Below are 15,486 nucleotides of genomic sequence, written 5' to 3'. Positions count from 1 at the left end.
TTGGAAAATTTTGGCCTAAGATCTTATGATCCTTCGTTTCATAAGTCTCTTTGAAATATCTCAAGAGATTACTACCAGACTTACTACATGGAATTGTGGTTTAGGCACAGGGGGAAAGGTGGAAAATCTAGAAGTTTCTAACTATATCATTAATAAATAATTTTACCTATTTCCATTGATAACTATTGTACTTTAAAAACATGTTAGTCTTCGTATCTTCTCATTAAACCATCATTTGAACATTGAATATTCTTTGATCTTCTTAGATAGCCCTTGGCTTTATAGACCGGAACAACATTTTTAGATCGGGCTTACCACTTTTGGTTCTTTTAATGCTTTTTGGGAGAGAATTTTAGTAACAACTATCAAATTGGTTTTAATGGTTTTTGCCTTTCATTATGACAAAAGTCCTGTGCTTCTTGGGGCTAAACAGAGGACAAGGACATTGAACATGGTGGCTACATTTTTTAGAATAGATTTTGGGATACTGAACCCTTTATTACCCCAATATAGTCTAGAAGAGAGTAGTAAGTTATGTCTCAAGAGTGAAGGCAGTATACACAAGTGTCATTTCAACTACAGTTTTAGTTTATATGAGACATTAATATTTTTTTATTTTTTAGAGAGAGAGGGTGCAAGTGAGCGAGGGGCAGAGAGAGAGAGAGAGAGAGAGAGAGAGAGAGAGAGTGTGTCAGGGCTCACCAGGGGCTCGGTTTATTTTGTTTTTTTGTTTTTTACCTGATGCGGGGTTCGTCCTCACCAGAAGTGGGGCATGAGTTCACCCAAAGTGGGGCTGGAGCTCACCCAATGCAGGGCTCATGCTCACCGGATGTGGGACTCGAACTCCCCAACTGTGAGATCATGACCTGAGCCAAAGTCACATGCTTAACGACTGAGCCACCTAGGCACCCTAAATAATAATTACTTTACTATTATTGTTATTATTATTATTAATTTATTTTTGAGAGAGGGAGGGAGGGTCGAGAGAAAGAGAAGGAGATTGAGAATCCCAAGCAGGCTCTGCACCATCAGTGCAAGCCCCCAGTGCAGGGCTTTAACTCATAAACTGTGAGATGATGACCTGAGCCACAATCAAGAGGCAGATGCTCAACTGACTGAGCTTTTCAGGCACCCAGTATACTTTCTGATCTGCAGATCAAGCATTATTGCCTGAGTCTGCCATCTTAGAAGATATCTCATTTTAACTGTGGTCCTCTACAGCAATTCCCACTTTGGTTTCCTTGTTTTGGGATCTCAGTTAACAAATCTAGTAAGTATCTGATAATAATAGATTAGCTTAATGCATTCAGTTTAAAAAGACTTACATGTCACCTATTGGTGACGTCTAAGGTACATCCAAAGAAAATGAAGGCACTTATCCCTATGTGGTTTTCATTTTAAAGATCTGCCTTATTTCTGACCTAGCTTTCTTATAACATAACACAAGAAAATACTAAGCTGCATGGCCGTGTCACTCTTTTTTGGAAGCTATGCAGTAGAGGAAGAAGAGTAATTACCCTTACTGGGCTATCCACATGATTCTGTCTTGCCTTGTGTTTTAGTTTGCTTTTTAAAGTTTTATATGTTTATTATACAAATTCAGATAAGAACAAAAAGTTTAAAAACTTTTTGAAAGTTTGAAAAGAGTAAAACCTCTTGAAAATTTCATCTTCCAAAGAAAACAGAATCATCCTTATAGATGGGTGTCAATGTTGCCTCATGTTTCATTTCATTATTTTTATGGGCATTATTACCTGTTCTATAGACCAGGTAAATTTGCCTATATTTGGAACTAGAGGCTGCCTCTGCAGATCAGCACTAGAGGGCATTGAAGCCCAGCAAAAAGTGTATGACTTGGGAGCTAGCCAAAACCTTCTTTCAGCTCACTTACTGGCAATACCTCATGTTTTCTGGAGAAGGAAGTTCCAAAATGATGGGACTGGGACACAGTTTTTCTTTCTTCTTAATTAAAATCCCTGTGTAGAAAAGAGCCATGATTATCTGGTATAATAGTAGCATTTTTACTGGATAATGTTCCCAAATAAAAAATCAATGTGTGACTTAGCACAAGTCATTTAAACTCTTTTGATTCTCAGCTTACTGTAAATGAAAGGGTTAGACGAGATTTAGTTTCATTTCGCATTTATTAAGAATCTATTACTTGCTTGTTATTGCAATATATGACTTTTATATAGATCATCTTGTTTAATCTTCACAAAAAAACTTTGGAGGAGGTATCCTGTACCTCAAGAGAAAAAGAGGTCATTTAAATAAAGGGCATATAGCAGAATTGGAATTTTTTCTTTCATAAACCATGTTTTCTTCACTACATGTATCATGATGTTTCTTACTAAATTTATTCGAACTGTTCCTTTTAACTTTAAAAAGTATATTGCATGGGGCGCCTGGGTGGCTCAGTTGGTTAAGTGACCGACTTCGGCTCAGGTCATGATTTCATAGTTTGTGGGTTCAAGCCCCGCATCGGGCTCTGTGCTGACAGCCTGGTCTGCTTTGGATTCTGTGTCTCCCTCTCTCACTCCCATTCCTTCTCTTTCTCTCTCTCTCTCTCTCTCAAAAATCAATAAAACATTAAACACTTTTTAAATATAAAAAATAAAAAGTATATTGCATGAACACATACTTTCCTATCATTTGACTACTTTGAACTTTTACTATAAACCTAAAAATCTGCACATTGGAAAAAAATGGGCAGGTACACAGATTGAGACTAAAGAGAATAGCAAAATTTGTTCAGTATCTTGCCTCCCGAAAGCACAGACTTTTCAGTCCTTTAAGAGCAAATTTTAATAGTAAAATTCAGCATTTGGAATAACCAGCATTCATATAGATATCTATATGTGGAGAACAACAAAACAAGGAAAATACCTCATTAGAGAGTTACTAAAGTGAATCATAGTCTAAACTTTTCAAATACCAGTAACATACTCTGGATCACTAAATAGCTGTTTAATAAACATTGATTAACTCAGTAGATGTTCAGTATAGTAGATGATTCTGTGATTCTTAGTTTTGTTTGTAGTCTTCTAGAGTTTAAGTCCTTCATAGTTTTAATCCGTATCAGATTTTTAGATATCAAACTACCCTCTTAGCTATAGGACCTTTGTGTTTAATGATTTGCTTTTCTTTTGAAAAGAATCTGTTAAGCATTCCTCTTTTTAAACATTCTATTTTGAAAAATTCAGTTGTATACAGAAAGAAAATACAGTGTACTCTCATGTCCTTATTCAGCTTCTACAACTAATCTCATAGCTAAATATATATATGTGTATATTTAATATTTAGTAAAATTAATTTATTTTAACTTGATATTATATCTATATTATGTATATATATTATGTATATCTAAATCTCTCCACTGAGTATTTTGAAGGAAATCCTGAACATCATATCATCTGCAAATTACTATAACTATGTGATCAATCCACCAAAAAAAGTAATAGTCACTCCTTAATATCTACAAGCATACAGTTCATACTCATATTTTTATGTCTTATTTTTTTTTCCTTTATAGTTTGAATTGGTATCTTTATATTGCTGTTGGTTGATGTCTCTTAATCTATAGGTCATCTTTTAAAATTTTTCTTGTAATTTTTTTATCTGTTGAAGAAACTGAATCATTTGTTCTCTGGAGTTTCCCACAGTCTGGGTTTTGCTGATTTCAGTCCCATGCTGCTTTTTATCATGTTTTACATCTCTATTTCCTATATATTGGTAGTTAGATATAAATATGGTTCAATATTAGACCTGATTTAATATTTTGGCAAGAATACTTTGTAGGTGGTTTTGTATACATCCATCAAGAGGCTAAGCCACCTTTTACTCTTACGGAATGTACTTCCTCAACTATACCGAGTGAGCTAGGTACCATAATCTTGCTAACTAGGGAGCTATTTTTCTGTTGAGGGCCACTGAAGCAGAAGTCTTTGTAGGTCACATTCTTCTTCCCTTTATTTCTATTGTGCCCTTCCCCCCCCACCCCGCCCCAGTTTGACCTTAAGGTTAGGAATTACTGGGGAAGAGACTGTCTACCCACCTGTTGTATGTTTATAGATTTTTTTTTAAGTAGGCTTAATGCCCACTGTAGAGCCCAGTGTAAGGCTTGAACTCATGACCCTGAAGTCTGAGCTGAGATCAAGAGTCAGGTGCATAACCAACTGAGCCACCCAGATGCCCCATGTTCCTGGATTATTTAGTTAAGGATACAGAAGCCAAATGACTATTCTGAATAATAGTAAAGGCAGCATATCTTTAAACTGCTTTTTTGATCCCTGTAGGTTTTCTTCCATGCATACAACTACCTTTCCTACAGGAAAAGTTCAGTTAGAGTTGCTGTAGCAAATGTGTGATATAGCTTTGCCCTTTAAACGTAGGCTTTCATTAAAATTCTGCAAAGACAAAAACCAAGTGATAGTTCTACAGCATCACAGCTTTCCAGATACTGAACCAACTCAGCACCAGCAAGGCCGCATTCTCATCCTGGGAGAGAGAAAGCAGAGTTGTTACCCAGTTACGTCATCAGATTCTTTGCTTCAGGGTTCCAAAGTTATGGAAAGCCCATCTTCCTACAGCCTTCCCTCTCTGTCTGTTTTTAATATCCTTTGACTTGTATAGTTCTGATACTTAAGTTTGCACCAAGGACCATAATCTGAATACTTTTTCCCACACTCCTATCCCTGCTTTGCCTCTGTCTCCCATCTTTCTCTGTCCCTCATTTTATTGAGCACACATTGCCTAATGTGTACCAGGAAAAGCGTTAGACTTAGGAAACACAAACAAGACTGTAGCCTCATCTACAAGGAAAAGTGTGGACCACTGGGACCTTTAGTCATCTATATGAAAAAATATGTGTATGTATATCACACACAGAATCCAGGGAAACACGTCCCAAATGTGAAAAGCAAACATTTAAAAGAAAATACATCTCTTTGTGACCTCGTAATAATGGAGAATTTTTAAAAACAATACACCAAAAGCACTTTTCATGAAGAAAAACTAATAAATTTGACTATATTAAAATTAAAGCTTTTTGTTACAAATCAAAACCACAATGAGATACCACCTTACACCTGTCAGAATGGTTAATATTAACAGCTCAGGCAACAACAGATGTTGGTGAGGATGCAGAGAAAGAGGATCTCTTTTGCATTGTTGGTGGGAATGCAAGCTGGTGCAGCCACTCTGGAAAACAGTATGGAGGTTTCTCAAAAAACTAAAAATAGAATTACCCTACAACCCAGCAATTGCACCACTAGGCATTTATCCAAGGGATACAGGTGTGCTGTTTTGAAGGGACACATGCACCCCCATGTTTATAGCAGCACTATCAACAATAGCCAAAATATGGAAAGAGCCCAAATGTCCATCGATGGATGAATGGATAAAGAAAATGTGGTATATATATACAATGGAGTATTACTCAGCAGTCAAAAAGAATGAAATCTTGCCATTTGCAACTACGTGGATGGAACTGGAGGGTATTATGATAAGGGAAATTAGTCAGAAATAGACAAAAATCATATGACTTCACTCATAGGAGGACTTTAAGAGACAAAACCGATGAACATAAGGGAAGGGAAACAAAAATAATATAAAAACAGGGAGGGGGACAAAACAAAAAAGACTCATAAATATGGAGAACAAACTGAGGGTTGCTGGAGGGGTTGTGGGAGGGGGGGTGGGCTAAATGGGTAAGGGGCATTAAGGAATCTACTGAAATCATTGCTTCACTGTATACTAACTAATTTGGATGTAAATTTTAAAAAATAAAAAATAAAGTTAAATCAAAAAATAAAAATTAAAAAAAATAAAATTAAAGCTTTTTGTAAAGTGGCACCATAAAAAGAAAAACAAGCTGCAGATGAGGAAAAAATACTTGTAATTCAAATAATTGGCAAAGGATTAGTATAAAAGTATAAAGAGGACTCCTATAAATAATATTATTATAAGAATAATAGCGAACAGCGAAGTAGAAAAATGGTAAAGGATATGAGTAGGCAGTACACATAAGAAAGCCTGGGGGCGCCTGGGTGGCGCAGTCGGTTGAGCGTCCGACTTCAGCCAGGTCACGATCTCGCGGTCCGTGAGTTCGAGCCCCGCGTCGGGCTCTGGGCTGATGGCTCAGAGCCTGGAGCCTGTTTCCGATTCTGTTTCTCCCTCTCTCTCTCTGCCCCTCCCCCGTTCATGCTCTGTCTCTCTCTGTCCCAAAAATAAATAAATGTTGAAAAAAAAAATTAAAAAAAAAAAAAAAAAAGAAAGAAAGCCTAGAGGGCAGGGCACCTGGGTTGTTTAGTCAGTTAAGCATTGGACTTCAGCTCAGGTCATGATCCCATGGTTCGTGGGTTTGAGCCCTGCATCGGGCTCTGCTGCCAGCTCAGAGCCTGGAGCATGCTTCAAATTCTCCTTCCCCCTTTTTCCCTGCTATTTTCCCACTCGCCTCTCTCTCTCTCTCTCTCTCTCTCTCTCTCTGTCTGTCAAAAATAAGTATTTAAAAAAAGAGCTTAGTAGGCAATAAACATGTAAGGATGTTAAACTTCACTAATAGAGTAGTATGTATTAAAACAATGAAATATTTCACACACATCACATTGGAAAAAGTCCATCATTACCAGATTTTGCAGAGGATAGAGAAATTATTCTCTTACACAGCTTTTGGAGAATACTTTGAAGGGCAATTTAGCAATAATTAGAAAGTTGAAGATCAACATACCAGAATTCTTCTGCAAGGTTTGTGTATGTATGTTTGTATATAAGCCTGTCTGAGAGAAAGTGTTGCAGTGTGCATAGCAAGATCTGTGTGCCAAATGTTTGTTGGGATGTTGTGTGTTATAGAGCTGGAAACTCCATAAGTCTTTCAGTGGAAGGGTGTACAAATAAAAAGTAGTATGTTCAATACTATGTGTATTAGTTTCCTAGGGTTGCTGTAACAAAGTACCATAGAGTAGGTGGCTTAAACAACAGAAATTTATTTTCTTGCGGTTCTGGGGGCCAGAATTCCAAGATCAAGGTGTTAGCAGGGTTGATTCCTTCTGAGGGTTATGAGGCAAGGATCTTCCAGGTTGCTTTCCTTGGCTTGTAGATGGCCACCTCCCATATCTCTTCACATCATCTTCCTTTCATGGGTGTCTCTTTGTCTGCATTTCCCCCATTTTATTAGCATAGCTGTGGTGTTGGATTTGAGCACATCCACATGTCTGATTGATTTATCTTAACTTGATTGCTTCTGTAAAGACTTTGTCATCAAATAAATTCACATTGTGAGGTATTGAGGATTGGGACATAATTCAATCCATAGCACTGTGTAACAGTTAAAATGGATAAACTAGAATGAATCAAAATAAATACACTTTTTCTAAGGCTTAGTAAGTAAAAGGGGGATGAATGATACATGCATCATAATTCCATGTTTATAAAGTAAACAAAGCTGCTTCATATCGTTTAGTGACATATAGCAGTCCCTCCCAACCCCCCATCCAACAGGGGATATGTTCCATTACCCCGTGGATGCCTGGAACCATGGATATACTACCTATGTTTTTGCCTATATGTACATACATACATACATATGTACATACCTATGATAAAGCTTAACTTATAAGTTAGATACAATAAGAAATTAATGACAAATATTAATAAAATAGAACAATTATAACAATATGATAAAAGTTATGTGAATGTGGTCTCTCAAAATACCTTACTGTACTCACCCTTCTTATAGTGATGTGATATGATAAAATGCTTACACGATGAGATGAAGTGCAGTGAATGATGTAGCTATCATGACATAGAGCTAGGCTACTAATGACCTTCTGATTATACATCAAAAGGAAGATCTTCTGTTTCTGGACTGTGGTTGACTTTGGGTAACTGAAACTATGGAAAGCGAAACCACAGGTAAGGGGGGACTAGTGTACTGAATATTTGTAATAAAAATATAAGCATTCATAGGAATGGTAACCAAGAAATTCTGGATAGTAGTCTGCACCAACAAAGGAATTGTGAAATGAAATTGGAAAAGAGCCCAGAGGGGCTTCAGTTTTATCCATAAAGTTTTCTTCCTTAAGGGAAAAAAAGGTGGGGGAAATGTTCAGATTTGAGATTTGTTCAAACTGGCAGGCAGGAACATGTGTATTATATTATTCTCTATAACTTTACTATATATTTGCAACTGGGTAATTTCAAAAAGTAATAGAAAAGATACTAACTCAGTGAATGGGAAAATGTCACTAAGAAGTTGAAAGCTTAATTTTAATTATATGAATAATTAAATAGTAGGCAAAAGTTACCTGGTAATAGAATTGATTCTTCTAGTTGAAATTAGTTTTAATTTTCTGAACAACAAAATGAGTTTTATGATAAAATTAACAAATGCTTATAGTACCTTGTTTTTTTTAAAAAAGGCAAACTTCATACCTAATGAAGTTTGAACTTTTGAAGTAACTCGTTTGTAGAGCACTTATTAGGGAACTTCTTATGTGTGAGTTGACACATAACATATGAATGACTTTGTTCTCTACTTTCTAGAGCAGTAGCTCTCAACTAGGGACATATGGTAATATGTAGGGCATTTTTGGTTGTCAGAATGTCTACTGACATTTAGTGGGCATCATCCAGTAACGCCAAACATTCTATAAAGCATAGAACAAACTTCACAGTAAAGGAGGATGCCATAATGGTGTCTGTATGATTTCCAGAGGTTGCTACATCAGACCTCTGCCAATTAGAAAATATGACAACAGCAGCTAGACCAGCTTTTGAACCTGCAAGAAGTGGGAGAGGAGAAGGAGAAGGTGATTTGAACCACCTCTTAAAGCAATATTAAAGTAGAGAACCTCTCATACAAAGATAAAATATAAACTACTCAGTATGCCCCTGAAGAAGTTCAGAACCATGGCTGCAGGACAGAGCAAGAAGGGAGAGACAGAGCTACTATAAGAGAGAAAAAGAGATCATCTGACATGAGAACATACAACCTCCTTTTCAATGTCAAAAAAGCCTTGGTGGGGCGCCTGGGTGGCTCAGACTGTTAAGCATCTGACTCCAGCTCAGATCATGATTTCACGGCTTGTGAGTTCAAGCCCCATGTTGGGCTCTGTGCTGACAGCTCAGAGCCTGGAGCCTGTTTCGGATTCTGTGTCTCCCTCCCTCTCATGATCTGTCTCTCTCTCAAGAATAAATAAACAATAAAAATTTTTGAAAAAAAAAAAACGCCTTGATGAGACCAGATACCTGCTGCAGCCTTGATGCAGATGATACTCTAACAGACGAGGAAGATGAAGATGAAGATTATGAAGAAGAGAGTGATGATGTGATACTTCAGCTCTTCTTGCAGAACTAGAAAAAAATTTTTTAATTGATGAAGAGCAGGCCAGGAAGGAACAAGAAAAGAAGGCAGAAGAGGAAAGAATAAGTATGAAAAACATGGAGTGGAAACCCTCTGCTTAATCTCACTGGCCCATTCCAGCCTCAGGCCAATTTCAAAGTTAAAAGAAGGTGGGATGATGATGTTGTTTTCAAGAATTGTGCAAAAGGTATAGATGATCAGAAGAAAGACAAAAGATTTGTAAATGATACATTGTCATCTAAATTTCACAAAATGTTCATGCAGAAATATATTAAATACTACAGTTTTATGTGCTTGCTTAAAGACTGTAAAATGTAAATGATCAAAACAAAAGCATTTTGGGTTATAAAAATTAACATTGGTACTTCGTTGATTAGGTTGTGTAGTATCTAGGTGAATTTTTCTTAGTTTTATGATCACAATTTGGTTTTCATTAAGGTAAAATTTACATAATCTAAAATTAGCCACTTAAAATGCCCAATTGAGTGACATTTAGTACTTTTATATTTACAAGGCTTTGTAACCATCACCTCTGTCTAGTTCCAAAATATTTCATCACCTCAAAATGAAACCCCATATGAGTTTAATTAAGTAGTCACTCCCCAATTTCCTGTCCCCTCAACCTCTGGCCACCACCAGTCTGCTTTCTATGTCTGTGGATGTAGATACTCTTGGATATACATTATAACTTACAATACATGACCTTTTATGTTTGCCTTCTCTAAACATAAAATTTTCAAGATTCAACCATGTTTTAGTATGGATCAGTACTTCATTATTTTTTGTGGCTGAATGATATTCCATTATATGGATGTACCACATTTTGTTTGTTCATCTGTTGATGGACATTTGGGCTGTTTCCACCTTTTGACTCTTATGAATAATGTGTCTATGAATATTTATGTGCACATTTTTATTTTAATACCCATTCTCATTTTGGGTATATACCTAGGAGTAGACTTGCTGGGCTTTGTGGTAATTCTGTGTTATTTGAGGAAGTAACAAACTGCTTTCTGCAGCAGCTGTACGGTCTTACATTCCCGTCAGTAGTATTCAGTGGTTCCAATTTCTCCACGTCCTCACCAACAGATCCCAGTTATTTTTAAGAAGACATAGTAAGTATATAAATAAATATTTCTGGATGATGGTGTTAAGGGTAGGTTGCTTTTTAAAAATATTTTACCTTTTGAACTTTATAGAATTAGCCACTATTACTGTGGTTATTTTTTAAAATGTGAAATTTTGTTTGTTCTCATTTGAGCAAACTAAAATTCTTCACATTCATTATAGATAAGTATAAGGCAAAACTGTCTTTTACTTTGATGACTGTGAGTTGAGTCATAATCTACAAAAAGGATCTGAAGTCAATATATTTTTAATAGAATTCATTATTTTACAGGAAGAGGAAGCTAACAAAGAGTTTGACTTGTCCTGACAAGGCTAGAATGCAAGAGCTTCTTACAGTTGATATAGTACACTGTACCTCTCCTACCTCAGATTTTCCATGAGTGAAGTCTAATATCTAGCATTCATAAATCACAATTTCTGCAACACGAGAATTTTGAATCAGATATTTAGGAACTGTGACTGACTTTTAATTCTGACTTGGAGACTCTACATAAATGTAGAAAAAATATTGAACTTTTGGATGGAGGCCAAACCTGTTGTTAGAGAGATGAGTGAGAGTCTCTTAATATGATATTATTATCTGTAATAAATAGTTTATAAACAATTTGTAGAAACTGGAGAAACAGTCTCTGAAATGTTTCTAGCAAGCAGTCTCTAAATGTTCGTTCAGGCCTACTACTACTTACAGAGTATTATATTCAGAGTATATTTGGCCCATGACTGCTAATTTATTGTATCATATTTAAGTCTGAAGAAAAGAGAATATTACATGGTTATTTTTATTAAATGTGAGGTAAAGTAGGCTTAGACTAATTTTTTTTAACATCTACTTTCTAAAATTACTGTCTCTTTTGTATAACCCCACTAGCACGAGGTAAGAAGTTATTTCCAGCTTCACTTTTTAATTCAATTTAGGGAAAACAAAATATGCTTTCTCAAGCTGTATCTCTCTTCCTTAAATTAGTATAAGCTCTTCTTGCTGGTGGTTTCCTTCTTTTTCCTACTCTATAGGTCTAGGTTTAAGGTTTTTACTTCGTAACATTGTGTTGATCTGACTTGACGTGCAAAGCTTAAACTGAAAGATGGGGCAGATGAATGATTAGCATGTTCCCTAACCTTAGTAGTTATAATACCACAGCAAAATTGTGATACTGATATTGTGTTATTTTTGTCTAATACCAATTACCAGATTGATGCTATTTAAAATGTTTACAAAACTAACAATTTTTTTAAAAAAACAGTGAGACCAGAAGTTTGATGCATTTGAAATCTAATAAATTATCAACAATTTAGAAAATGTCAAAAAACATAGAAAAATATTCATGTTAAACATATTATCATTTGAACATAAGTTATTTGTCGATAAAATTAATAAAATGGCTTTATTCAAAAATAAAAATGAAGAACTATACTATCTACCTTTTTTAAAATGCTCAAATGTGCATCAGTGGTTCATTATTAGAGTGGTGAATGTATTTTTATGTATATTTTTCCTGTTTCTGAAAAATTTTCTTAAATTGGAAAAATAATAGAAAAAGTGATTATAAGTTAATTCTAAATATATCCACAGATAATACCATTTCTTGTTTTATAAGTTCAAGTCTTTTTAATTTAAATTTTTATATATTTTTCATTTTTGACCAAAGTCTTTGATGCTTATAGCTCAATGAGTTCAAAAAGGTCTTAAGATTTGTTCAGAAAGTCCCCAACAACTAAACTCATTGCCTGTCAGAGAGAAAGCCAAGAGGAATAAATACCTCCTGTCTCTTCTTTTGCTCTCTTATCTCCTTCCAGTGACTGATACTGGCTCACTGGAAACCAAAGAAGGGAGCCATATAGATACAGTGCATGAGGCCAGCCTCCTGGGTTATTGCAAAGGATGAGAACTGGATCTGGAAGGATTTTCTGGCAAACAGAAAATATCCAGCCCAATCATTTCGATTTCAAGACATCACTTTTTATTTCTGTGTTTTAAAATGTATATATAGTATCCAGTTTTTGTTCCTTACCTTTGTGAAGATTTGATTATATTTTTTTCTTCTTGCATAGGCTTCTAGTAGGGGTTTCATGCCCTCTTTTTAACGGGAATGTTCTGATTTTCATATTAGGGATTTCCCCCAATTGTGTAACTATTTGAGTGTATTTAAGAGTGAGGCAGAAAGGCTTAGAAACTTTTTATAGGTGATTGGGGCTTCTGCTTTCTGATTCAATAGGTCTAGAGTGGGGCCCACAAGTTTGCATTTGTAACTACTCCCAGGTGATAGTAGTTCAAGAATTATATTTTAAGAATCACTTCATTAGGGAATGCTCTTGAGATTCACATCTATGGAAAGAATGGAAGAAGGCAGAGGGAAAATTAAAGTGTAGTGCTGGAGTATTTGGAAGCTGGAATCATCCACCAGAGTTGGTCCAAGGTGGAGTAAGGAACTGGGCCTTTATATCCCCATGTTGATCAGTCTCTGGGTTTGGGCTGTTCCTGGAAGGAGATATGACTTGGGGAGTGAAGTTTTCTTCAGCATAGACAACCCCCAGATAGCAGAGATCTTTCTGCTGGAAGCACTACCAGCAGCTGAAGGGCAAAATTCTTTCCTGTAAAGGGCAGATGGGGCAAAAAGAGTTCATACGTTCTCCTTCCAAGCCAACCCCACCCTCATCCTAAGACATCCACTTTTTCTAATTTTTCTTTTACCATAGATTGATTTTGCCAATGCTAGAACATCATATAAATGGAATTGTACGGAGTGAACTTTTCCGGGTGGTGTCTTTGGCTCAGTATAATATCTACTAGATTCATCTATGTGTTTGTATGTATATATGTCTTTTTTTTTTTTTTAATTTGCTAAGTACTATGAATATACCACATTTTTATCCATTCTTCTATTGACTGCCATTTAGATTGTTTTCAGTTTGGGGCTATTATGACTAAAGATGCTGTGAACATTATTGTAAAAGACTGTTTTGTGAATAGTTTCATTTCTTTTAAATAAATACCTAGGAGTAGAATTGTTGCATTTAAACATAGGTTTATATTTAACTACCAAATTTTTCAAAGTGGTTTTTTCTTTTACATTTCCATCAGAAATGTATGACAGTTGCACTTTCTCCAAATTCTTGCCACTTCTTGGTGTTTTCAGTATTTTTGATTTTATTTTATTTTTTTATTTTTATTTAAAAAAATTTTTTTTTCAACATTTATTTATTTTTGGGACAGAGAGAGAGACAGAGCATGAACGGGGGAGGGGCAGAGAGAGAGGGAGACACAGAATCAGAAACAGGCTCCAGGCTCTGAGCCATCAGCCCAGAGCCTGACGCGGGGCTCGAACTCACGGACCGCGAGATCGTGACCTGGCTGAAGTCGGACGCTTAACCGACTGCGCCACCCAGGCGCCCCTTCAGTATTTTTGATTTTAGCCATCCTAGTGAGTATATAATAGTATATCATTATGATTTTGACTTGCATTTCCTTGATGATTACAGATATTGAACATCTTTTTGTATGCTTATTGGACATTTGTATATCCTTTTTTTGTGTGTGTAAACTATTCCAGTTGTTTGCTTTTTTATTAATGGACTTTACTGTTGAGTTGAAGGAATTTATTACATATTCCAAACATAAGTCTTTTGTTAGGTATAGGTTTTGCAAATACTGTTTTTGGTTGGTGGCTTATTTTCTTAATTGATGTCTTTTGATGAATAGAAGTTGATTTTCATTTTGATGGGATCTAATTTAGTTTTTTTTTTTTTAAGGTTATTGCTTCTGTGTCCTAAGACATCTTTGTATAATTTTAGGACATAATAATTTGTGATTTCTTCTAAGCACTTTATAGTTTAAATTGTTATAGTTAATTTTAAGTTCCAATTCATATTTAGGTGTAGAATGAATTATGTTTATTTGTTTATAGATACATACAGTTATTCCATCAGCATTTGTTGAAAGGATTTTCCTTTGTCTCTTGAATTCCTTTAGTACTTCTGTTACAAATCACTTCGCTATATAGAAGTCAGCTATCGTTCATACCACTTTTTTTTTTTTACCACATTTAATGTTAACTGTACTCCGGCTGCCTTCAAAATTTGCTTTTTATCTTTGCGTTTTCATCTCTTTGACTATGATAATCCCATGTGTGGTTTTCTTAGTGATTATCCTGCTTGTAGTTTGATGAGCTTGGATATGTAAGTTTGTGTTTTTTACCCAGTTTGGGGAAATTTTGGTCATTTATCAGATATTTTTCTGTCCCATTCTCTCTCCTCTCCGGCTGCACATAGTTAGACCACTTGGTGTTGTACTACAAATCTCTGCAGCTCTGTTTATTATGTTGAAAATCTTTTTCTTTCTCCTTTAGATTCAGTAAGATGTATTGATTTATTTTCCAGTTTAGTGACCCTTTTTCTGCTGTATTTTTCATTTTAGACATTGTACTTTTTTTTTAGTTTTAGAACTTCCATTTGGTTCTTTTCCATAACTACCATTTCTCAGCTGAGATTCTCTGCCCTCCACACCATGTATACATTCTTATGACCATATTTTCCTTTAAATATTTGCACATATTTGTAATATTTGCTTAGAAATCCTTGCCTACTAATTCTGACATGTAGATCATTCAGGATTTGGTTTCTGTGAGCTGCTTTTTTATCTTAAGTATGGGTCTCTTTTTCCTGTTTCTTCTTTCTGGTAAATTTTGCTTGTGTAATAGACATTGTCGGTGATATGTTGTAGGCTTTGGATTCTGTTATTTTTCTCTGAGTGTTGTGGGTGTTTTGTTTTTTGGGTTTTGTTTTTGTTTTTTATCCCGGTACACTGGATTCAAATGCCAACATTGCTCCTATAATAGGCGGCAGCAAGAAGGCTCAGCTCAGGTCTTTCCACCTTCCAGCTGTTACTTTTTTTCTGGAAGCCTTGCTGTCTTTCCCAGAAGGAGGTTATCCAAACATTTGGGCATTGTTTACATAAAAATTTTGTGGCACCTTCCTTTCTGGGATTTCATCTTTCATGTTAT

The 15,486-nt window shown here is 35.6% G+C and overlaps 1 protein-coding gene and 1 pseudogene across 4 annotated transcripts in view; both read left to right on the top strand.

Moving 5' to 3' along the window:
- Positions 1–15,486, top strand: part of RFX7 (regulatory factor X7) — a 133,373-nt gene that overhangs the window by 35,755 nt on the left and 82,132 nt on the right. The window lies entirely within an intron of this gene.
- Positions 6,288–13,885, top strand: LOC147580236 (spliceosome-associated protein CWC15 homolog pseudogene; annotated as a pseudogene).

Source organism: Puma concolor, chromosome B3 (assembly GCF_028749965.1).
Source record: "Puma concolor isolate L17-30 chromosome B3, mPumCon1.1.hap2, whole genome shotgun sequence".
Lineage (NCBI taxonomy): Eukaryota > Metazoa > Chordata > Mammalia > Carnivora > Felidae > Puma > Puma concolor.
Note: the sequence above shows the minus strand (reverse complement) of the source record. Positions and strands in the feature narration are given on the sequence as shown.